Raw genomic sequence first — 10,278 nt, 5'->3', positions numbered from 1 at the left:
TTCTCTGGCTCCCGCCCTTTGCGTTCCTCATCCCGGGAGCGGGGACGTCCTGGCCTCTGGCACTCATGGGTTCCCAGGTCCGCAGCCAGGCCCCACCCAGACCTCTGCCACACCGGCCTGCTCTTCCCTCCTCTCCCCCACTCACGACCCAGCCCGCTCACTTCTCTGCCTCCACACTCGGAATTCCCCTCTCACAGCTCCCTCTCCTCGCCCTGGCCATTCGATTCATTCGTGCCACTTCCTCCAGGAAGCCTTCCCTGCTGTCTTGTCTGTAGCTGGGTTAGAGCCTTTTCTCCGAGCCTGGAGATCTACCATGACAGCTCCTGTTTATGGGTCTATTTGACTCGGGTCTGTTTCCTCCATGACATGATGACTCTCCCATCCTCGGAGGTAGCCCCACACTTAGCACAGGGGTGGCACATGGCAGGTGCTCAGTAAACATTTGCTAAAAGGAAGGAGGAGAATTCGTCCAGCCTTCCAAGATAGATGGGAAAACAGACTGAGAAGTTTGTCCCAGGGGGGTCAGGTCTCCTGCCTGCTGCCCCTGGGGGCTAGCCCTCCATTCCGTCTCCCCTCCTCTCTCTGCCTGCTGAGCCCGAGAGAGCAGAGAGTGGGCTGGGTAGAGGCAGCAGGAGTGGCGTAGGGAGCTGCAGAGAGAATACCCGGTACCCTGGGGAGGCAGCCACAGGAAAGCTGGAGCTGGGGGTGCAGCTGAAGCTCACGTCTGGTTTTGCCCACCCAGGCCGCAGCTCCTGCAGGCAGCATGCCCATCCCGGCTCGGCTCCCACCCCCTGCACCCCACCTACCCCCAGCCCCTTCCCCTCCTGGGGAGGCAGGGGAGGGCGGGTTTCTGGGCTGCTCTGGGGTTTGTGCGCATGTACAGCCAGGTACACGGTGCTGTGTTTGTTACAAGCGTGTATCGAAACATCAGTTCCTGAGCCGCAATATTAGCACATACATTGAGGCCTTGGAGGTTTAGAGTCCCAGGTTTGAATCTAGCCTGGGGCGGGGCTCTCTCTTTCCAAACACTGCCAACCCTGTCCCACTAGCTCTGAAACTCGCACCCCTCTGTGGACCTTAGTGTCTCCAACTGCAACTTGGAACTAAAACTCTGTCGCCAGTTTGCTGCTCTGGGGAGCTAGGGAGGCCGGGAATTCAGCCGGCTGGCAAAGGAGAGAGTTCTAGAAGGCTGCTGCAGTGCATCATGGGAATTTGGGGCGGGAGATCAGGGGCTGGAATTTTCTGAGGGCTGTCAGCCCTTGAGCCCACAGCTGAGGCAGCAGCTGGGGGCCTTGCACAGTGAGGGCCGGACCTGAGCTGGAGGTGGGGAAAAGGCTCGCCCAGCTTTGTGATCTGAGGCTATGGCGCCCCAAGAAACTGCGACATACTCTAGGAGCCAGGAATTCTCTCGGCCCCCTGGGACTGGCTTGCCCCAAAGGCCGCCCTTTTTGTGACCGCTATTGTTGAAGGCATCCTCCCTGTTTGTAGAGCAGGCACCCAGCTGTCCAGGCCGGGGGCGGGGGTGGGCAAGGATGCCTTTCTGGAGCTCATGGCCAGAGGCCTGGTGGGGACCAGGTTTCTAGAGAATGTGGGCCGCGGGGTCGTTGCGGCAGGGACCAGGGAGGACACCTGGGAACGGGGTGAGGGAGCCGTTTCTGGAAGGGCTCGCAGGGAGAGACGGGAGCCGGGCTCAGGCGGGAAGAAAAAGATGGGAAGGGTGTTCCAGGTAGAAGGAACAGCGTGTGCTAGGGCCCGAGAGGGGGCCATTCCTGGGTACCACAGTTCTTCTGCCTGGCCCAGGGACCGAGTGGCACCGGGTGGCGGCGGAAGGGCACCCCCGCAGGGCCTGGGACGCCGAGGACAATCGCAGGCCGGGCTGGGGCCCTGCGCGCGCCTCCCCGCCTCCTCCGCTCCTCTGGGCGGGTCCGCGGAGGCGGGAAGGCCCGCGGCCACCCTTTCAAGTCGGCCTCCGGGAGGCTCCCGAGCCTGCGGGGCGCGGGCCGCTGCGCCGACATCAAAGCCCGGGCCCCCAGCCTGATCCCGCGGCGGAAGGGGCGGGCGAGCCGCGGAGCGAGGCGGATTTGGGCGATCGGGTCCCCCTTTCATCCCGCGGCTCGGCGGGGCGCAGACGGGAGGCTCCCCCACGTCCCTGCAGTTCTGAACTGCCGGGGGAAGACAGGCTGAGGAGGAGGGGGGGCGTCACCAGGCAGCGCCACCGGGCTTGGTGACCTCAGGCCAGTCCCTGCCCTTCTCTGTGCCTTGGCTGTCCTGGCTCCAGGCCTTCCGGGGCGGGGGTGAGGGGTGGGGAGGGTGGGGGTGGGGCTTCTTGGGATGTGCTTTCGGGAAGGTCACCCCCATGTGACCCATTGTCCCGCCTTCCCCTCTCGGGGCCTCAGCTACTTGGAAGCTTGAGGCGGCTGATGTTGAAGGTCCCCCCCCCACCCCCAGCCCCGCTGTTGAGACTGAACACGTCCTTCTTGCCGGCCTATTTCCCCATCGGTACAATCGGAGGCAGCCGGCTCTGCTTTCTGATGTAAGGACAGTGACAACGACAATAGCCAGCCGTACACTGCCCCTCATAAGCCTCACAGTGCGCCCTGTGGTCGAATCTGGACGTCCTATTTCTGGCGAAGAGCCTGAGGCTCAGAGAGGGGTCTCACCCCAGGTCACGCAGCTGGGGCAGGGGCACCAGACTCCTGCTGGGTGGAGAGGGTGCACGAGGTGCTGGTGGATTCCTCCCTTTGCTGTTCATGCCTGCTACCCCCATGTGTTCAGAAGACAGTTGTGGGGTTCCGGGAGGCCAGGCTGGTAATAGGGAAAGCAGACACTGATCTAGCACTGAGAGGGGGCAGCCACTGTAAGAGGCAGGTGTACCTATCACCCTTATGCTACAGATGGGGAAACTGAGGCATTTAGAGGCGTTCACACAGCCGGCTAAGTAACAGAACTGGGTATTGACCTGGGTTTCTTGGCTCCTGAAACTCGAGGCTACTGCCCTTAGTATGAGAAGGGCACATCCCTGACCTCCAAAACCCAAGCAAGGAACCATCTCAGTCAACAGAGAAGCCTCAGCAGGGAGATGCGGTTCGGATGCCCGATATACAGCCGAGGATGACGGCACAGAGGAATGAATGGCGGACCTCAGCCTCCCAGGCAGTGACCTGGTCGGAACTTGAACCCAGCCTGTCTGGGTTCTGAGCCCAGTGATAACTGTGGCCACAGAGAGCAGCAGCAGCCCCCGTGGACGCGGTTACGAGCCCTTGCTGGGTTTCCCAGTGCGGGGCTTTGTCTGCCAAGAGGGGCAGTTTTAATGGGTCTCCCCAGGATGCCAGGTGCACTCAGGCTGGTGGAATGGGACGGGTGCCCGGGGAACCAGGCAGATGCCACCCTAACCCGGAGATTTAAAATTCCTCCCTGGAAAATCAGATAATCAAGGAAGTCAAATACCGTGAAATGAGTGTGATCCTTGCCAGAGAGCCAGAGGGAGCACCAGAGAGTCATCACATGGCAAGTGCAAGCATGTCGCCCGGTCCCTTGTCTTATGGAAAAGGAAACTGAGGCACAGAACTCTGCAGGGAGATTTTCACAGAGAAAACCCTGCCCCCTCGCCTGGCATTTATCAAGGGCCTCCTGTGTGGCAGTCTCTGTGTTGGGGTCTGTTTAGTCCTCATGCTCCTGGAGCTCAGGGCCTGCTGGGAGTGGTCCTCTGTGCACCAGTAACGTTACCATTGTTCAATTCTGATCCAGGAGGGCTTCCTGGAGGAGGGGACATCTGAGCTGAGACAGTGGAGTCAAGTAGGAATCAGCAAAGCTGGTGGAAGGGCATTTCAGGCAGCGGACAAAGCATGCGCAAAGGTCCTGGGGTACTAAGAGGTTTAGCTCAGGAAAGTAAAGACAAAGCCAGAAGCCTGCTGCCAAGTGAGGGAGAACATGGAGGGGGGAGGAGGAAGTCGGGAGGCACAGAGGGCACGACCTTGGGGCTGCCAGAGGAAGAGCCTGCCTAGGCCGGATAAGTATAGGGTGAGGGGAGTCAAGACTGGCGACCAGGAATTCAGCCTGCAGTGATCACCTCGAGGCACTCGGAACTTCAAACCTCAGCAGAGCAGGACAGAGGAGGGAACATCTCCAGTTCTGTTCTAAGCCCTGTCCTGTAGAGCTACTAAAATTTCAAAAAAAAAAAAAAAAGAGGGAGATCAAAAGGGAAAATTTGCAAGTTAGATTTATCCTCAATTCTATTAAACCACCAAAAGCTGTTGGAAAATAGTATTAGGGTCTTAACTCCACAAATGCTGGAAATCCCAGCCTGGAAGGCCTGTGAGGCCATTGCTTGTCCTCCCTGCACTAGGGAAGGAGGGGGTGGGGCAGAGCCCCCCAACCCCAAACTGGTCTTTGGGCTCAGCCCCCGCACAAACAGGAGGCTGGGGGGAACCAGTGGCTCCCCAGATATGTGCCAGGCACTGGACCATGCTGTCTCTACCATGGGGGGCCCGGCTGCCATGGGGGGGAGCATGCCTTACCCTTGTCTGTGCATGAGGGAGAGAGACAGAGAGGGGCAGGGAGGAGGGAGGGAGGGAGGATGAAAGAGAGAGGGAAACAGCAGGAAGGGAGAGAAGGGAAGGAGGAGGAAATGAGGGGGTAGGAGGAAGAGGAAGAATCTGTGGTGATGGCGGTCTCTGCAAGAGTTGTCTGCACTGTGGGACCCCCACCTTCAAAATGGTACCCAATGGTAGAGCCCCCCTGTGCACTATGCGTGTGTGTGGCTGTGTGCGCATGCGTGTGCGTGTGTGTGCGTGCGCGTGTGTGTGTGTGCGTGTTTGTGTGTGTGTGTGCATATATTAGGTTAGGAATTTGAACTGAGCAGACTGGCTGGGCTTAGATCCTGCCTTAGCCACTTACCAGCTGCGTGACCCTCGGTGAGTGACCCGACTTCTCTGTGCCTCGGTTATGAGGGGTAAAGGAGTTACTCCCGGAACCCCCACAGTACAGCCCCAGAATCAGAGTGAGCGGCTCCATTTTAACTATTACGGTTATTATTCTGAAAAGGCTGACGGCAGGGGTCCTTCAGGAAGGGGCTGTAAATCGGAGGGAGGGATCTGTGGATGAGCCTCAGAAGGTCCTAGATGCTCCTCGAAGTTTTCTGAACAGAGAAGGTCCTTAGCTTTTGTCACAGGGCCTTGTGACCGCGACCACAAAAGCTGAGCCTTCTTGAGCCAGTGCCTGAAGGGTCCATCTCCACACAGCTTTGGAAGGGCTGCCTGTCGCCTGCCCAGCTCAGCCAGGGCAGGTGGGTGTCTGCCACCCTGCAGGCCGATCGCAGATACCCCACATGGGAGGCCACGTGTGCCCAGGGACAATGAGCCCCCAACTCGAGGGAATTATTCTTAAGGTTGGAAAACAGATTTCAAAAGCAGAGCTTAGAATAAACAAAACACAATAAAAATCATGCTTTGAACCCAAATACTGAATCACCGCCCCAGGCACATTCAACCAGCTGATGCCAGCCCTCGCTGGCGACAGGCACAATCCGCCAGAGGGGCTGCCAGGAGCCTGGGTGCAGCTGGGGCCTAGGGGTCCAGGCGCCCACACCTGGACCGCCCCCCAGCAGGCCCCCTGTCCCCACCCCGCCCTCCAGGCCTTGCTGGGAGTCCTGCCAGCTCCATCCTGGGGGTTCTGTCAGGCTGGAGGTCCTTTGCCCAGTTCTCACCTGCTTTCCGCATCTGACATCGGGGAGGTCGTGAACTATCACAAGGGGCAGCGCCCCCTAAGGAATGCGAACCTGGACCTGAGCAGGTTCAGACCTCTCCGTGTGACCGCAGGATGGCGGCTGTGCCCGAGCCTCCGGTAGAGTTGAGAATCATCACAGCACAGGACGGACCTTCCTGCATGGTGATCCTCACAGTTAGGACGGGAGAGCGGCTGCAGGGGAGGCCTGGGTGTGTGCGGAGCTCCGTGGACCATGCCGTGCCCAGGCCCGGTGCTGTGCGTGGGCAACCGCGTACGCCGTGCATAAGTGACTTTGCAAGGACCTTCTATGACCTCCCAGTTACACTGTGAAGTGTGGACACTAAGTGCCGAGAAGTGTGTACGATACAGAAGGCATGTAAGGTCAACATTATAATATAAAAATGCACGTGCGTACATACTTCCATGAATGTGTATGCACGGACTACCTCTCGAAGGTGCCCAGAAACAGGGTTACCTAGCGGGAGGGACCAGGGCCCGGTGGGAGGGGCTCTCTTCTCCCCGGTTTCGGGTTTGTGCCTGCCCATCCTGTGCTGCATGCGCGTTATCAGGTCACTCCAGACACGCAGGGGTAATTTTAAGTCCTTTTGGATCTTTGCTGGTCCTGAGCTCCTGCCTGGTGCTGACTCAGCTCCCAGGAAACTGTCCCAAGGGACCTGGGGACCCATGACAGGGACTTAGGATCAGGACAAAGCCCACTCGAGGCCAATCTATGACAGCCTCTGAGAAACGCTCCTGGACCCTCAGGCCAGCCCTCCGCGTGGCTCCTGCCCAGCGTCTGCTGCAGTTTAATGTCTGTGTCCAGGACCCACTACACAATTCGCAAGGGCCCAGGGCAACATTAAAACGCAGAGCCCTTGTTCAAAATCCATTAAGAATTTCAAGATGACAACAGCAGAGGATTGAACCGAGTGCAGGGTCTTTCTGGGCGAGGAGCCCTGTGCCACTGACTGCAGGGGTCACACACCTACGAAGCCTTCTCACCAAGACGTGGGCTCCCTGAGTCAGGAAGGCTGTCTGTCTGGTTTGCAGGGCCCAGCACAGAACCCGGTACACAGTAGGTGCTCAATAAATGTGTTTCGTGAATGGACGAAGGAGAAGGACTAGAATCCAGGCATGGACACAGTCTACCATCGCTAGTCGGCCTATGTACCCTGGCTACGGCTCTGCCCCTCTGCGCCTTGTCACCCGGGCTGGAGGAAATCCGGCCATTTTTCTGGAGGAGGAGACCCCAGCCTCAGAGATGCCAGCAGCCCGGTGCTCCCCTGCACACTTGCCTGTGCTCCCCCCATCACAGCACCTGTTGCCGATTTTTTTTATCTGGAGCTGTGCGACCCTGGGAACGTGACTTAACCTCTCTGTGCCCTGGGTTCTTCCTCTGTCATAGGGGGCAGTGCCTGCTTCACAGAGTTGCGGCCTCCTTCGCGGATAAGCCAGCTCTAAGCATGGCCGTTTTTAGGCCAGTGTCCGCACGTGGTACCTGAGTCAGTCATCCTTCTGTGACCCCCAACTGGACTCTGAGCCCCGCCAGGACAGGCCCAGGTCTGTCTCGCTCACGTGGACTCCAGGTCGCCCCGGTTAATGGCACATAATGGCTGTGGGCGGTTAGGAGGTATGTGTGAGCCAGCCTGCGGAGGCGTCTTCCCCAGGTGACGGTGGCCTGGGTCCTCGAGGTGCCTGGGCTGGCAGGACTCTGGGCCACGAGAGCTGGAAGTCAGCCCAGAGCCCAACCTGGGCTCCCTGGGAGTTTGGGGGGATCATCACAGTCCCCAGGGCTGCCAAGTGCAGACAATCAACTGGGGAAACCCTGGCAGGTAGGTCATTAAGGGTCCCCAAGGCCTCGTGATGGAGATGGCAGACGAGCTACTCTGGCTGCTGCTCTTGGGGTCCAAATGCCACCACCATTCAGGAGGATTCTAGACACCAACCTGGTCGGTCCAATCCCTGCCGCTGGCTCAGACTCCGCCCAGAGCCGCCTCCAAGGGGCCTAAAAGGCACAGTAAACATCACCAGTACGGCCCCTGGCCCCTTCCTGAGCCTGTTTACAGGGAACATTGAGGCTTGTCGGACTGCCTGGGGGGAAGCACGTATTGTCCCCATGGAGGGGTTTGATGGCCTTCCACAGGAGCCCCTGAAGGTGCGGACCATCTGTCACTTAGGGCATATTTGGGAGAGAATGACAACAGGAGCCAAAGAGGCAGAAATGTCAGGAAAGGGAGGACGTGAGGGTGAGGTTAAAACAGCCCACACAGGCAGAGGAACCGGAGCGAGCAGTGGGCTGCCCCGCGTGGCTGGACACAGCACGTGCGCACGCGTGTGTGTGTGCATGCGCGTCTGCGTCTTGGCTCAGGGAACGCCGACCTTTCCCCCTGCGTTGTCGGCTGCCTTCCTGTGCCCCGTGTTCGCCCTGGCCCGTGCTGAGAACCGTGGCCCCTGTCTTCCCACACTTCCTGTTCCTCTTGTCCAGGTCTGACCACGCCCCACCTCACCGTCGTGGAAAGGCCAGGTGTCTACCCCACATCCTGTCAGTGGGTTGGGCCCCCCCTCTGTACCCCCAAAGCCCCAGGCCTGCTGTCACAGCACTTGCCACTGTGTCCTGGAATTACCTGTTTGAGTCCATGTCCCTTACTAGACTGTAGCCTCCTGAGGGCAGGGCTGGTCGGTCTGGTGCCCGTTGTGTGTCCAGGGCCCAGCCTACTGTGTGGGTGGCACACAGTAGGTGCTTAGTGAACTGCCTGCAGAATGAACGTGGATGAGCTCATGGGGCACCTCTTGTCCCCAGAGTCCCGCTTGGGGCTGGCTTCACATGGGCCCCACAGCTTCAGTGGCTCTCCACTGTGTGGGGACTCAGGCCTCCTCTCCAGTGAGGGAGTCAGCTCTGCCTCTCCCCCCACCCTCCAGGGAAGCCTTGAGGCCTTCTGTCCCCATGAGCCTTTGCTCCTGCTGCGTCTCTGCCTCCTCCCCAAATTCCGCCTTCTCCAAATGTCAGGCTGGTTCTCCCTGCTGCTGGAGCCCCCCATGTGCTGGAGGATGGGCCCTGGGCGGGAAGGGTCTCCCAGACCACCTGGCTTGCCTTTGCGTGGGAGACGTGGGCTCCTGTTAGGAGGCGCTGGTGTTTGGTGGTCTCTTACTCTAAACTCCAGTCCTGACTCTAACACGTAATAACTGTGTGGCCCTAGGAAAAGGTTCGGCCTCTCTGGGCCCGTTTCCATGACAACGAATGGTTGTACTAAGAGTGGCTTATAGCAGAATGTGTGTGAGGCCAAAGCCTGGGCACTGATATCGGACTCGGCCTGGCTAGACCCCCAAACTTCCCTGGGCCTCAGTTTCCTTATCTGCAAATGGGCTAAGGAGATGCAGTCGCCAGTGGGTGGGGAGGCCCGGCGAGGGGGTGGCCACGGCTCAGGAGAAAGCAGGAGTGATCTTGCCTCTCCCATCCCTTCCTTCCGCCCTGGGTTGGGTGTCATTCCTCCCTCTCTTCTCTGCCACCCTGAAACTAGGCCTGGCCCCCACTGCCCCCCACCCTGCTCCTCACAGGTCTGCCCCTGGACCAGGGTGGGGTGGGGCGAGGGCGGGCTGGGGTGGAGTCTCTGATTGCTTGGAATGAGAAGGGCAGACGGGAACTTGACTAGACAAGTGTGGGGGCATACCTGCCTTGGCCCCTCCCAGAGGTTCTGGGGTTGCAGGGAGCAAGAGCTGGGGTACCAGCTCCAGTCACGGCCACCTCCCCCGCCTCCCAGCCATGCCGCTCCCCGGAGCCCAGGCGGGGCTGGCTACCCACAGCCTAAGTGGAAAGTACCAGGGAAAAGGACCCCGTTGGGAGCCCTAGGAAGGGGAAGGGACTGAGAACCTGGGGACAGCTGGGAAGGGGCCCCCCTCCCCAGCTCTGCGGCACCCCCTCCTCCCTCACCCTCCTTCAGGTCACCCCCATGTAAAAATTCAAGCTCTGCGTGCAGTGGGGGAGGGCACGTTGGTGCAGGGACCTACAGAGGACGGGCGTGAGGGGGGTGGGGCATTTGCAGTCTCCGGGTCAATGCGTGGGCCCCAGAACGTGGGGTCTGGGGTCACTGGGACACCTGACTGGGAGGGTATGTATGTGCGCCACCTGTGGTGTTTCTAGGTGTGTGGCGCGGGGCTGTACCCGTGTGTGTCTGTGCGATGTCTTTGAAGCGCGTGCACGTGCGTCTGGCGTCCGTGTGCGTGCGTGGTGTTTGCCCAGTGCGTTTGCTACACGCCACGTCTGTGTGCGCGGCGAGCTTGCTGTGTGCGCGCGGTGTCCATGCGTGTGGCGTCTACGGGTGTCCCCGCAGGTCTGCGTCGGTGCTGTGAGCGGGATGTGAGGCTCAAAGCTGACGTTCAAGGTCTTCTTGACACAGAATCCATGTTTGTGGAGGAGGAAAGAGAAAGGAGGAGGGGGGGGATCACCAGAGTGCGAAAGAGGAAATGAAAGGATGGGGAAGGGGCGCGAGGGGGCCAGAAGGGGCGCCCGCCTGAGCCTTCCCCCACCCCCACCCCATTGGGTGGACCCCTGCCGTC

The sequence above is a fragment of the Rousettus aegyptiacus genome, unplaced genomic scaffold (genome assembly GCF_014176215.1).
Source record: "Rousettus aegyptiacus isolate mRouAeg1 unplaced genomic scaffold, mRouAeg1.p scaffold_m13_p_3, whole genome shotgun sequence".
Lineage (NCBI taxonomy): Eukaryota > Metazoa > Chordata > Mammalia > Chiroptera > Pteropodidae > Rousettus > Rousettus aegyptiacus.
This window is presented reverse-complemented; position numbering follows the sequence as displayed.